General features: G+C 39.9%; 1 long non-coding RNA gene across 1 annotated transcript in view; it reads left to right on the forward strand.

Moving 5' to 3' along the window:
- Window positions 1-342: 342 nt before the first annotated feature.
- Window positions 343-15,395, forward strand: part of LOC121041787 (uncharacterized) — a 21,237-nt gene continuing 6,184 nt past the window's right edge. The window contains exons 1-2 of the long non-coding RNA XR_005795848.1: window positions 343-560; window positions 7,588-7,729. This is a non-coding gene — a long non-coding RNA (uncharacterized LOC121041787). The remainder of the gene's footprint in view (window positions 561-7,587; window positions 7,730-15,395) is intronic.

Consider the following 15,395-nt stretch of genomic DNA (forward strand, 5'->3'; position numbering starts at 1 on the left):
TAGAGCCTTTTCTGTTAAACATATCCAAGTCCTGAGATTTTTCTCCCAAAGAGGTGTAAAATGTGTGTTGATTCCCAATTAAATCAGTTCCCCCTCCAGTGGGGATAGTGCTAATGGGATTTAAACGTTCTTGAGGCTTCACTAGGGCGCACATTAGGAAAAATCCTGACGTGGATGGAATATTGCTCCTTCAGCAACACAAATATCAACTAATAGAGAACTGTACAACTACCTCTGACATCCTGCGTTGTGGAAGCTGCTTGAATTAGTCATTTTCATTACAAATCATGCTTGTGGATGAATAGCAGCAGTTGATTTGTCTTGATCCTTGGACGATATTTGGACATTTATTTCTAGGTTGTTTACTTAAAAATGCACGATGCTGAAGTTTTACGAGATACACCCACAGGTCTGTGTAAACTGAGCTACATCCGCTGGCCACTGTGACCACATATATTATTAACTCTTTGTGTGCCATGGGAAGCACTCAGGTACCAGTCTCCCGAAGTTGAGAGCTGCTTTGAACAGGCATGGACTGCAGTGGTTTCCTGGAGATGAAGGTAGGTATCTAAATCCGCTTATTTAAAGTCAGTCAGAGAGAGACAGATACCACATGTTTTTCACTCATATGTGGATCTTGAGAAACTTAACAGAAGACTATGGGGGAAGGGAAAGGGAGGAAAAAGTTACAGAGAGGGAGGGAGGCAAACCATGAGACTCTTGGATACTGAGAACAAACTGAGGGTTGATGGGAGGTGGGGAAGGGGGGAAGTGGGTGACTGACATTGAGGAGGGTACCGGTTGGGATGAGCACTGGATGTTGTATGGAAACCAATTTGGCAATAAATTATAAAATCAATCAATCAATCAATCAATCCACTTAATCAGGGAGGGGCTCGGTTCAATTTTTCTTCTCCCATTTGTTGCAATTCCTGGGTATCTCCACCAGAGGGAGCACGGTTAATGTTTGGAGAAAAAAAGCAAGCAGCCTTAAGCCTTACACCCTTACTACTCACGAAGGTGGTAGATAGCTTTTCTATCAGAGGCTGATATCTAAGTGCTAGCCACATACTACGTTTTTACAGCATTATTTTGTTATTTTTAATCCCTTCAGTTTAAATTACATTATTTATTTTTAAATAAAAAATAGTCATAAGTTTCAACATTTCTACAGTACAAAAGTATACAGTGAAAACTCTCCCCGCTACATTTGTGCCCCAGCCTCTCAGCTACCCTCCCACATGCAACTAATGTTACCAGCTTTTTTGTGATGTGTCATTTCACAGGTATTTAATGGTATCAGTTTGTTTAGAGCTAAGTTATGCATATAAATGTAAATGAATACTTTCTTTCCTACCCTTTTAAAGATTCTAGTGTACTATACGCACAGTTCTGCATTTAGTATCTTAGAGATTGTTGCCTATGAATGCAAAAAAAGATCTTCTCCAATCCTTTTAATGACGTCATCCTACACATGTCCTGTAATTTACCCTATCAGTTCCTTACTGGGGGACAGTTAGGTTATTTAAAAACTTCTGTGATTCCAACAATGCTACAATGACTAAGCCTATAAAAACATTACTTCTTAAGAATGCAAGTTTACAGGGGCATCCAGGTGGCTCACAGTTGGTTAAGCATCCGACTTCAGCTCGGATCACGATCTTATGGTTCGTGAGTTCGAGCCCCATGTCAGGCTCTTTGCTGTCAGCACAGAGCCTGCTTTGGATCCTCTGCCCCCTCCCCTGCTCTCTCTCAAAAATAAACATTAAAACATTAAAAAAAATTTTTTTTTAACATTTATTTATTTTTGAGACAGAGAGAGAGACAGAGCATGAACGGGGGAGGATCGGAGAGAGGGAGACACAGAATCTGAAACAGGCTCCAGGCTCTGAGCTTTCAGCACAGAGCCCGACGCGGGGCTCAAACTCAGGGGCCGTGAGATCATGACCTGAGCCGAAGTAGGCCGCTTAACCGACTGAGCCAACCAGGCGCCCCTAAAACATTTTTTATTTATTTATTTATTTTTTTTTAAATTTTTTTTCAACGTTTTTTATTTATTTTTGGGACAGAGAGAGACAGAGCATGAACGGGGGAGGGGCAGAGAGAGAGGGAGACACAGAATCGGAAACAGGCTCCAAGCTCCGAGCCGTCAGCCCAGAGCCTGACGCGGGGCTCGAACTCACAGACCGCGAGATCGTGACCTGGCTGAAGTCGGACGCTCAACCGACTGCGCCACCCAGGCGCCCCAAACATTTTTTTTTTTTTTTTTAAACGCAACTTTACCTGTAGGATAAATTCTGAGAACTGGAGGACCTGGGTCAAAGAGTATATGTATGTATAGGTTATTTCTGATCATGGCACCATCTTACACACAAGGGCTCAGAGAAGTGGAGTGACTCACCCAAGGACACACAGTTATTAAACACTGAAATAGGATTCACACACATATATAATTTAAAGACAAACAATAGAGGGGCACCTGGGTGGCTCAATCAGTTGAACATCCAACTTCAGCTCAGGTCATGATCTCATGGTTCATGAGTTCAAGCCCCACATTAGACTCAGCCTTGTTGCGGTCAGTCTGTCAGCTCAGATCCCGCTTTCAGATCCTCTGTCCCCCTCTCTCTACCCCTCCCCTACCTGCACCCTCACAAAAATAAATATTAAAAAAATTTAAGACAATGGATATGAATATTTAAACAAAAGAAATTATCTATTTAATGAGAATATATGCACATTAAACCAACTTTTAATCATTTAAAAATAATACACGGGTATTATAGGGAGAAGCATTGAAAAGAAAAGGAACATTCCTAATTCTATTACCCAGAGATAAACTATTAATTTGGGGGTACATATCCCTCCATTGTTCTTATTTACAAAATAGGATCCTATTTTAAATATTGCTTTATAATCTATTTTTTCTCTTATTAATATTTAATAACTAGCTTCTCAGATCATTAAATATTTTGCCTTAACATCATTTTCATAGCTTCAGTGTTTTCTATTATATAAAATGAACCATAATTTAACTAAATCCCTTATTGTCAGAAAATGTTCTCATGCCTCTCCCCACTTTAAGTATGATACGCAATACTGAGAGGAACATGCTTGGACTGGATTTTATTTTATTTTTTTTGCAATCTATTGCACTGGGGCAGCACTCTACCCCTCCTTCAGTCCCCTTCAGCCTCTGGATCACCCTTTTGGGAGAATTCAACATTGTAGTTAGTCTTTGCAAAGTGGCAATGCCCAGTGCTCACTCCCCTTCTCCCCCATTTCTGCACATGAACAGAAAATAAGGGGACCTGGTTATTCCTCAGCTCACTTTGTGGTAGTGTCGTGGTCTGCTCAACCGATCGGACATTTGCTCCCAGGGCTTTGGATCCCACGACAATGGAGGCACAAAAGGAACCTTGGAGGTCAAGGTCATTCTTATGGGACTGGTGGTGAAGGGCCACTGCTCCTGTGGGGTGACCTTGGCTTATCTGGCCCCCTGGTATCCTAGATCTCAAGCATGATTCTCTAGCCTTCCATTGATTTAGTGGGCTCCCAAGATCCTTGCAAAATGGTCTCTTTGCTGAAGATAGCCAGAATTGGTCTTGATTGCTCGCAACTGAACACCGTCATGAATGCAATGGTAATTGTAAGCCTGATCCATGATCATTTTTTTAGGTAAAGAAATCATTTACAAAAGAAGGGAAAAAAGGGTTGCTTTACATAACAAATTCTCTCATGCATTTTAGAAAATCATGGATCAAGTAAGGTACACCTGAATAATTTGAAAATTGTTTACTGGCCAGCTTGTCAATAATCTTTTGGCACCTTATTAACATAGATTTGTCTATGTAGATTTGTCAAGAAGGCCCTCTGAGGGGTGTCTGGGTGGCTCAGTCAGTTAAGCGTCTGACTCGATCTCAGCTCAGGTCTTGATCTCATGGTTGTGAGTTCAAGGCCCATGTTGGGCTCCAGGCTGCAGGTAAAGTCTACTTAAAAAAAAGAAAAGAAAAGTGGGGGCACCTGGGTGGCTCAGTCGGTTAGACATCTCACTTCTGCTGAGATCATGATCTCACAGTTCTTGAGTTCAAACCCCACAGCAGGCTCTCTGCTGTGAGCGCAGAGCCCCTTTGGATCCTCTGTCTTCCTCTCTGCCTCTCTCCTGCTAGCACACACACACACTCTCTCTCAAAAATAAAAGTAAACATTTTAAAAAAAAAAAGGAAAGAAAAAGAAAGCCCCTTGATACTTGTGAGGTGATAATTATATAAAAAAATTAGTTGTATCTGGCTTTAGACAAACTCAATGTGTATAAATTTAGATCTATTATTCATATAAACAGGGAGGGAAGAGGGGCTCATTAGAAGACTGAAATACAAAACCTAGAGTTTGTCACCTCCTAGCACTTTTACCTTGGGCAAGCCACTTGACCTCATGGAATTGCTTCTTGATCAGCAAAATTGGGGTAGTAACAAGCCCTATATTACAACGTTGCTGCTTAGAGTCTAAATGTCAGGACACATGAGATGCATGTGAAAGTATGTTATAATCTGTAAGATGTGAAATAGCATTTATTTTATAATTGCAGGAAAGGACCATTTCTGGTCTTTGTAGAGCTTGTTCATTATTTTATACCAGACAGGTTTACATCAAACCACCCTTAGAGTATTCAAGTCGATTCCATTTACAAAACTTCGGCTTACTTAATTACTTTAATTAGTAAAAGCTATTTCTGGGGCACCTGGGTGACTCAGCTGCTTAAGAGTTATGACCTTACTGTCATGAGGCTGATCCCCATGTTGGATTCCATGCTGGGGTGTGGAGCTTGCTTAAGATTCTCTCTCCCCCTCTCCCTCTGTCCCTGTCCTGCTTGTGCGCACGCTCTCTCTCTCTTAAAAAAATAATAAATAAATAAAAGCTATTTCCTTTCCTTTCCTCCTTTCTTCTTTCATCTTTCCATTCATATATGGTTAGTATCTAGGACATTAGAGTGAAAACAAAGGTGATAGTTATGTGTAGTTCAATTAAAACAACTTGATTCAATACTTCTTCCAAAAACCTATACTGTGGATTGAAAACTGAAAAATTTAATCAATTACTTAGCTTCCACAGTGCCCAGCCATTGTGTTTTATAACTGGTTCTCCTGATACGACATGAGTTCTTGAAGTCAGTGACCTGAGGCTACACTCTACCAGTTACCTTATAGAAAAATAATTGGGAAGTGGTAAAGAAGTGTCCCTCAAAGGGAACCAGCCCCACAGAAGCAGATCATTCCCGGCATCTATGGTTTTCCCTTCATATCATCTCAAGGGCCATGTGGAAGTCCAGGGAAGTCCTGGGGACACCATTCTAGGGATGATGGACATGGACAGCAGAAGGGGTGAGGATGTAGGTCTTGAGGTCATGAAAACTATAACTTGCTCATATTTGTTTTTCTTGTTATCCTGGTAATGTTACCGTTTTTCTATTGAATTGATTTCTTTCCTGTCCGTGTGACAAGCTGGATTCTTGTCATGTCTTCCTGTGTTGTTATCCTGGTCTCTTAACCGGCCTTCCTGCTCCCATCTCTCCTCCCTTTCAATTCAGTTTTTACACAGCTTCCATACACAGGGGAGAGAATGTCAGTTTTTATCAAGTGCAGCATAATAGGTCATTACTAATTAATTTGTTTATTGACGATCTCCTATCCTCCCTAGAACATCAGCATGGACTTGGTATTGCACATTTCTGTATCTCTAACCCCTAGTACCATGCTCGGCACATGACAGGAGCTCAGTAAACATTTGTTGAGTGAATGGATGAATGAATGAATGAGTGAACACCTTTCTGTGGGATGACCAATTCCTTTCTTCCATCATGTACTGAAATCAGACTTGTTCTTCAAGGCATAGCTGACCTTCTCTAATTGTTCGTCTTTCCCTGTACTTTTATTCATGTCATAACATGCATCAAATTCTTCTTTGTATTAAATTAGATCTGTACCCCACTGCTTGTAATTACCTCACATGCAGACTCTGTGTCCTGCTCACCTCTGGCTCCCCTACAATGTCTAGCACATTGCAGATGGGAGTAATCAATTAGCATTAAGCTAGTGAGTATTCTTAACTTCTTCAGCAGGTGACTCTCTACGATCATCCTAACTGGTCAATTCCAGTGACCTAATTTAGACTGGCAGAGATTTCAATCGACACGCATAGCGAACATTCACATCCTACAGTTAAAATCTATGGGGGACACAGAAGGAATCTAAGGCATGCTGTTGGTCCTTAAGGGGCTTACTGCTTAATTAGGAATACAAGATGATTCCATTGACCACAGCATTAGAGCCACTTTAGGATTCTTGTTAAAAATGTCGCCTGACAGAAGACCTTCTGAATCAGAATTTCTAAGGAGGTGGCTGAAAATCTGCATAAAATCTTCATAAGCTCCCCAGATAACTTATATTCTCAGCAAACTTTGAATTAATGAAAACCCCAATTGGCCTCATTCCTCCTTTCATTCCCAAATGGTGCATCTGATCCCTAATTATAGATGCAATCGGTCCCCAGTTCCTAAGAATAATACTAGGTTCCAGATCAACATGCAATGGCTTAGTATCAAATCACCTCTGCTACAAGTCTGGTATCTATCTCATTCATTCAGTCATCAAAATTCATCCATTCATTTATCTCAAAATTTACTTAGAACCTGCTGGGTTTATAGTATTACCCCTGAGGCGTAGGTCTCATTTGTAGGTTTCTACCTTGGTCCTGATTCACAAGTCCTCATCTATTAACCTCCTATTAGAGAAGTTCCCCTTTGGACTGAAGCCTCATCCTGTCCTTGGTCTTCCTCCCCTCAGAGACTGGCGCTCTGTTCGGAGCTGTAGGTCAGTGGCTGAGGCCCAGCTATTTGTTGACAGTGTTTCCAGAAACTGAATGCTTACCTGTCTAGTCTCTGGCTTTCTGGAGTGCCAGATATAGGGCCTCCCCACTGTCTGTGCTCATTTTAAGTAAATGGACACAGTCTTTATATGGAGAGTAAGGCTTGAAAGATATATGAATAAGTGGCTTTTCTAACTCTAAGTGTTATACAAGTGCTAGTTATCATCATAAAAAATAGGAGCCATGTATAAATGCAGGATGTTATCAGCACAGAAGTACTGGAATACACCTATCTCTGGTCAGCCCTTGGAAACTGTGAAGTTAAGTAAAAACAAGGTCTCATAAATGCACCATATTCACAAGCACATGAATTGCAACTGACAGGTTTACTTATACTTGAAGCTATATAAAATGTCCAAATATTTTTTAAAAAGTAGAGAAAAGAAAAAGCAAGACTTTGGCCAGGACACTCAGGATAGTAGACCCTATTGGTTGTCCACTCAACAGCCTTTCCATCTTCTTGTATTTCTTTCTTGCTGGGAAAGCTGATTCTCATTTCAGAGGCTGAAATGTCCGAAAGGTACTTTCCAGGTTCCTTCTGGCTAGGGCACTGGCACGTGATCCAATAAGTCTTGGTCAAGGGACCCAAGTGGAAAGTCTGCTGGTGAAGTTCTGTGAAGTGATTTTCCCTGATGAAAAGAACAACACTGCCCTTTCTGCTTTCAGACATAGTTGCCAACTTGATGTGTGGGGCGGTAGCAGCCACCTTGCTACAATGAGGGGATAAGCCTGAGGATGACAGCTAATACACTGAAGATCAATGAGCATTAAGACAGAAAGAGCCTGGGTCATTGATGTCACTGTTGAGGTATGGAATTAACCTTGCCTGCAGCCCCTCTAAAGTTACTACCTTAGTAAATGATCTTTGTGCCATTTTCAGTTAGGTTTTCTGTATGTGTAGCTAAAATAATCCTAAACTTAGATGCAATCTTTAAATTAACTATCTAATTTGTTACTATCCTGGGTGTTTTTAAGGACAGTTTTATTCGCCTTGCGTCTTTCTCTGATTGAGACTTTGGTTTGAGGAGTAGCTACAGTAAAAGTAAAAGTAGCTGCAGTTTGGTGGGGTATGAGGTTATATATGTTATATGATTTAATTTTTTTTTTAATTTTAGAGATAGAGAGAGGCAGAGGGAGATAGAGATAGAGAGAATCCCAAGCAGGCTCCACGTTCAGCACAGAGCCTGACACAGGGTTTGATCCCACAACCTGGGGATCATGACCTGAGCTGAAATCAAGAGTCAGATGTTTAACCAACTGAGCCACCCAGGTGTCCCTAATTTAATTTTTATAGGCCAAGCTCAAATGGTTCTGCCACTGCACAAAGTAATATTGACTCTGAATTATAGATGTGGTAAGTAAGGTAGTGTGTGGTATAGAGACCTATGCAGGAGGGGTGTTAAAGTTAATATTAGAATTCTGTGTCTCTGACTTGGGTTTGCCGTTAACATGTCTGGATTCATGATATAACATTCTGACTGGCATAGTTAAAAATACCTGCCAAACCACAAGAAACTCTTAAACACAGAGAACAAACTGAGGGTGGGCGGGAGGGAGTGAGCGTGAGGGGAAAGTGGGTGATGGGCATTGAGGAGGGGACTTGTTGGGATGAGCACTGGGTGTTGTTTGGAATCCAACTTGACAATAAATTATATTCGTAAAAAAAATCATCTTCACTCCCCCCCAAAAATAAAATAACATAAAATAAAATAAAATAAAATAAAATAAAATAAATGAAAACACCTGCCAGGGGTGCCTGGGTGGCTCAGTCGGTTAAGCGGCCGACTTCAGCTCAGGTCATGGTCTCGCGGTTCGTGAGTTCAAGCCCCGCCTCAGGCTCTGTGCTGATGGCTCAGAGCCTGGAGCCTGTTTCAGATTCTGTGTCTCTCTCTCTCTCTCTGACCCTCCCCCGTTCATGCTCTGTCTCTCTCTGTCTCAAAAATAAAAACGTTAAAAAAAAAAAAAAAAAAAAAGAAAATACCTGCCAAAACACTATGACGTGATTAAAAATATCCTTTTTGCTGGAAACATCTGGGAATTCTTGTTTCAGTTAATTGGAGATGTATGTGTACATCCAGGTGTGAACAGACCACAAAGGCCCACTATTCATTTTCTTTTCAGTTAAACTGACCCAGGGGATGTTTTTCAAAGTTTTCATGCAAAAAAGTACACCCTGTATGTTTTCAATGCTGTGTTCTATAAATTAAGTGAACAATGTCCATAAGTACAAATTTACCCACTGGAATCTAATAAAGAATCTAACTTTATGGACAGAATTTGAAATTCATTTTGAAGGTTCTTGCTCTGAGAGTCCAGGCCAATATATAAGTGTTTTGCCTTTGCAAGTGATAAGAATGCTGAATACATTTCATTTCAATTAGTATAATTTAACAAGAATCACAAACTGTTTTAGTATGAGTTTGCTAAATAACAGATATTGTGTACTATGGCAACACTACTAATTATTCAGTCTAGTTAGTATTTCTAATTATTCTTTAAAATGAAGTTTATAATCATAACATGATCCCAAGTGAATTAAGAAAAGCAATAAAAAGATGCTGAAACTCACAACAGCTAAAGACAGTTACTTCAGTATTTTTTATATCCAGATAAGTAGTAATTAGCAGAGCTAATTGATTTTTAAATTTGTATTGTAATAATGAGAAAAGCAGTGATTCAATTACAGTAAGATTATTTTTCAAGACTATGATCAATGAGCAACAAGTAATAAAGAGAAAAGATAAATAACGTTTCCAAAATATGACTATTTTCCACACTTTAGAAATGGAAGGCAATCTTGCAATGACTTGCAAGTATATTATATATTGTAGAGGTTAATTGAATTATAGATGAAGCAATTATGCCTTGTAATGTAATCTTTCCTGTTTAAGGCTGGAAACTACCGAAGTGCATGAATACAAGTTAAAAAACAAAAATAAATTTTTGCATTGCAAAGAGAATACATATTAATTAACAATTAGAAAATATAGATGAACAAAAACACCAATAAAAAATTTAAGCAAACAAGTCCCATTACTCAAGAGATAACCATATTTTTTTGTACATTTTGATGTATATTCTCTGACCTTTCTATGTATCATGTGTATTATGATACACAGCTTCTACAAAATAGAATCATAGTTATTGTTTTATACCCACATTTTTTTATTTTGAAATGCTTTACAACATAGGGAAATTTTGGAAGTACAGAACAAAGAACTCCCTAAACCCATCATCCAAGGATCCCACTTAAGTACCAATAAATATTCTTTACACAAAAAGATCCAATCCAGAAACAGATGTTGCTCTTTTCATGTCTTTGTAGTCTCCATTCTGAGACAACTCCAGTCCTAACTTGACTTTGATGATCTTGATGCGTTTGAAGATTACAGTTGTTAATGTTATTACTAAAAAATTTTTTTAAACATATTTATTTTTAAGAGAGACAGAGAACAAGTTGGGTAGGGGCAGAGAGAGAAGGAGACACAGAATCTGAAGCAGGCTCCTGGCTCTGGGCTGTCAGCACAGAGCCCAATCAAACTCACAAACCATGAAACCATGACCTGAGCCGAAGTTGGACGCCTAACTGATTGAGGCATCCAGGTGCCCTGTTAACCTTATTATTAGTTATGATTATTAGCTGTTTTGTCAACTGTCCCTTGATTTGGCTTCGTCTGATGTTTCCTCATGATTTAGATTCAGCTTATGAGTCTTTGGCAGGCATATCTCAAAGGGCTGTTGGGCTCTTTAGCATCTTATAAGACGGCACACAAGTTGTCAACTAGTGGTGGTGTTGACTTTTGTTACTTGAGTAAGATGGTATTTGCCAGGTTTTTCCACTAGGGAATTCTTATTTTTCCTTTGTAATTCATAAATATTTTAGGTGGAGATACTCTGAGAATGGGTGTATATATCCCATTCATCAACCAATTCTCTTTTATTAGTTTCTTAATTAAATGTATTATTACTATGATAGTTACCAAATGGTGATTTTCTAAGTCTGTTATTTTTTCTACATTTGTTAGTTGACATTCTACTGTAAGGAAGAGACTTTTCTTCTTTTGTGTGTTCATTCATTTATTTATATCAGAGTGGATCCATGGATTTCTACTGTTTTATTTCTTTTAAAGTAAAATTTATTTATTTATTTTGAGAGAGAGAGAGAGAGAGAGAGAGAGAGAGAGAGAGAGAGAACCAGTGGGGCAGGGGCAGAGAGAGAGGGGACAGAGGATCATAAGAGGGCTCTGTACTGACAGCCGAGAGCCTGATGGGGGCTCAGACTCACAAACTGCGAGATAATGACCTGAGCCAAAGTCCAAAGCTTAATCGACTGAGCTACTCAGGCACCCCAGGATTTCTACTGTTTTCAATGGGGGTATAATCTATTACTATTATTAATCATTCTGACAATTATATTATCCCAAATTTAGCCAGTGGGAGCTCCTACAAGCTAACTTACATGTCCTAACATGTTCCCATTGTTCTTTGAGCACTGTCTTCCTTTCTGGAACAAGATATTCCAGGCTTCTTGTGTATTTTCCTTCCTCCAGCCTTGGGATTAGCCATTTCTCCAAGGAGCCCTGGTTCTTTTTAATGGAGAGTGGTATAGACACACCAAGATCTCAGCAGTTGTGTGCTTACTGTAACCAGAATGTTGATACTCTTTTACTAGAAAGTTGATGTGCCCAGGCACCCTCCTTTTTTTTAAGAGTGGACAAAGTCATGGGGCGCCTGGGTGGCACAGTCGGTTAAGTGTCCGACTTCAGCCAGGTCACGATCTCGCGGTCCGGGAGTTCGAGCCCCGCGTCAGGCTCTGGGCTGATGGCTCAGAGCCTGGAGCCTGTTTCTGATTCTGTGCCTCCCTCTCTCTCTGCCCCTCCCCCGTTCATGCTCTGTCTCTCTCTGTCCCAAAAATAAATAAACGCTGAAAAAATAAATAAATAAATAAATAAATAAAAATAAAAAAAAGAGTGGACAAAGTCAGTAAATATACATATATACATATATAATACGTATATATTTGATTTTGTATTTATGCATACAGAATACCATGTGTCTACATCAGAATCTCCAATTTCAGTATAACACTGCAGGGTTTATTCTAACCTTCTCTCTTTTTATATTTGTAACTCTCTTCTCTGACAGCAAGAAACCTGGTTCCTTTAATCCATTGCTTAAACTGCTTCTATGTAGCCAATCTCTCAACCCCTGCTGGGTCACCCTTGGGTTAAAAAAGAAAAGAAAACTAAATAATATATAATTATTATCTTTCCAAGACACAAATAGTTATCTATAACACTTTTAAAAAAAAATGTTTATTTATTTGTTTTGAGAGGGAGAAAGCATAAGCAGGTCAGGGGCAGAGAGAGGGAGACAGAGAATCCCAAGCAGGCTCTGCACACTATCAGCACAGAGCCCAGTGTGGGGCTCAAACACACACCGTGAGATCATGACCTGAGCTAAGCTCAAGAGTGGGACACTTAACCAACTTAGCCACCCAGGCGTCCATATAAGGCTATTTTTAAAAGCTTAAATATTACTCCACCAAACGTATATGTGGACATTTAGGTTGCTTCCAAGTTCTTTTATCAGAATTTTACACAATTCATTATGATTTACTATTCCTAGAAGGGCATACTGGGTGAAAGGCAAGAGTATTTTTAAGACTCTTAATTTTTAGTGCCACATTCTATTTTATTTTTTAAAATATTTATTTTGGGGGGACGGGAGAGACTGAGAGAGAGAAAGAGAACAAGTTGGGGAGGGCCAGAGAAAGAGGGAGAGAGAGAATCCCAAGCAGGCTCCACAATGAATGTGGGGCTCGATCCCATGAACTGTGAGCTCATGACCTGAACCAAAATCAAGAGCCACCCAGGTGTCCCTTTAGTGCCTCATTTTAAAGTCAAATAAAACTATATGGCTTTGGATCCCACATGTATGGGATTTATAATCACTCTTTCATGGATTGGACTAAAACTGAACTTTGCACTGGCTAAAGTGGCAATTACCCTGTAAAATGAAAAAATACAGAAAGAGATATTTACTCAAGAGAGCAAATCATTTTCCAATCCCTTACATGCACATTCATCTACTCAGCAGCTAGTTCCTGACTGTCACCCTTGTTCAAGACAGCCTGCCGAGCACTGCAAGTGACATAAGGTTGCGTTAGATGCCAATTCCTTCCTCAAGGAAGCCATTAAATTAATGAATTAAAAATCCTTAATTTATTCATCAAAGGAAGGCCCTCTAGGACTTCTGTTTGGCAGGACTTCATTAAGGATTAATTTTCATTATTTAAAAAATATTTTTAAAGGGCATTTTAAAAAAAGTCTATAGTTGAGACTAATTCAGAATGGCCTTTCCTTTATATCCTATGGTACATTTTTACTGGAACATCATACAGCACATTTTTGTTATTCAAAAGAACTTGGGCTTGCAGAATACTTGTGACTCAAAATATTAAAAATTGATTTTTTTTTTCAAATTCTGGAACAGTCTAGTCACTTTCTTTTCTTTTCTTTTTTTTTTTTTTAGGGAACACAAACTTAGTATAAATACATACTTTGGCCTAGATGCAGAGACTGGCCTTTTTAAGGTAGACTATGCTTAGAAATCCAGATGGCAGCCTTATTTAGGGCTTTTCTTTGAAAGGCAGGTACTAAAGGATGAGTTCATGGGTTTTACTAAACTGGGTGTCTGTGTCTCCTGAGACCTTGAGCTACATGAGCAACACCCTACCCTCAAGAAAACAGAGAACACTGGGGCGCCTGGGTGGTTCAGTCAGTTAAGCATGTGACTTTGGCTCAGGTTATGATCTCACAGTTCATGAGTTCAAGCCGCGTGTCAGGCTCTGTGCTAACAACCTCCCCCACTTGTGCTCTTCTACCTCTGTCTCCCAAAAATAAATAAATGTTAAAACAATAATAATAATAATAATAATAATAATAAAGAAAGTGGACAACAAGAAGGTTAACAAAGACCTACTCTCAGGAAATTAAGAAAATGAGAACTTCATTCATTTTTTTTCATTTCCAAGCAAGCTCTCAGTCATAACGTCCGAGGAAGGCAGTGTGATAAACAACGTGGTAGGCCGGGGAGCTGAGGCAAGTCCCTCGTCTGCAGCAGATCCTACAGGGCGGAAGTCACTGTGAGTGGGTTGTGTATCTGCCACAACACAAGCATGGAGTCCGTCCGAGGTTCACATCCTAATACTTCTTTCCCTTTTGTGCCTTCAAACTTTCTAAGAGTTTCTAAAGAAGATGGGCTCTGACGGGCTCTTGTAGGCACAGTGACTCGGGTCTAGGAGTCTCACTGACTCTTGGCCCTGGGGTAAGACGATCCAATCCTTTGAAAAAGTTTTCTCATTTCTCCAGCAAATAGCACAGTGTCCCGTTTCTGCTGGGCCTCATTTATCATTCCCAAGAAAATCTTTTGCAGACAAACAGACTGTCTCTGAAGGACCCCATCATATTCTGTTTAGCACAGGCTCTCGTACGGGAGCTGCCCTCTGATTGCCCTTCAGGAGACTCTTAGAAGACTCACTATATTTCTTTCAATGTTTGGAGGCAGACTGCCAGATTTTAAAGAGTTAGTGAGAGGGTGGCAAACTCGTGTTAACCTGAGTGTCTGAAACACTGGGTTAAGATTGAGATTCATCTGGGCTCAGTGGTAAAACAGTACTCTGACTGACTGCTAATGTTTGATAGGTTTGGAAGGGGGCGGCTACCCTTGTGCCACATGATGCTGCCTCCGACCCTTTTTTGGACTAAAGATAGGGCATAAATAACTCACTATAACAGCCAGTGTTTCTTTAAATCTGTATCTTATTCCTGTGTCACTCTGACCACAGTAGGGTAGTGCTATGGTATGTACATTCGGTTCCCCAGAGAGCTCCTTCAAATAAACTCGGTCTTTAAAGTTCAACCTTAGTAAATCTCCCAGATTGTACCTGAGGTCCCTTTTCTGCACGTGGACTTCACACAGGGGGGCTGAGGAGCAGGGAGCAGAGGATATCTACTTTCATATGATCTGCGCCATGCATTAACAGAGGAAAAATGTCCCATCACTGTCAATGGGATGAATATTCTATCAAAAGGGCCCTCTCATTCTCCAGTATTGAGATTAACTTTACCTGCTAAACATGGTAAAATTTATTTCGGTGGCCTATGACCACCATCTATCAGCATCCGACCCCTATCTATATAAAACAATAAGCATGATCTTAAGGCACTCTTAGGGGCTGTCTAAGAGATGTATATTTGCTGACATACAACCTGACTGAAGCCAAACACCATTACCCCTGTGACTGATTGGAGGGCGGCCGTAACTGAACAGTTTTATTTCCCTCCAGCAGCTGAGCTCCCTGACCATGCGAGCTGAGCTGACACGGCGTTTCAAGTCCTGTTACCAGCTCAATGGTTCTCTTGTTAAAAAAAAAAAAAAAAAAAAAAAAAAAAAAAAAAAAAAAAAAAAAA

The sequence above is a fragment of the Herpailurus yagouaroundi genome, unplaced genomic scaffold (genome assembly GCF_014898765.1).
Source record: "Herpailurus yagouaroundi ecotype Mexico unplaced genomic scaffold, PumYag 184, whole genome shotgun sequence".
Lineage (NCBI taxonomy): Eukaryota > Metazoa > Chordata > Mammalia > Carnivora > Felidae > Herpailurus > Herpailurus yagouaroundi.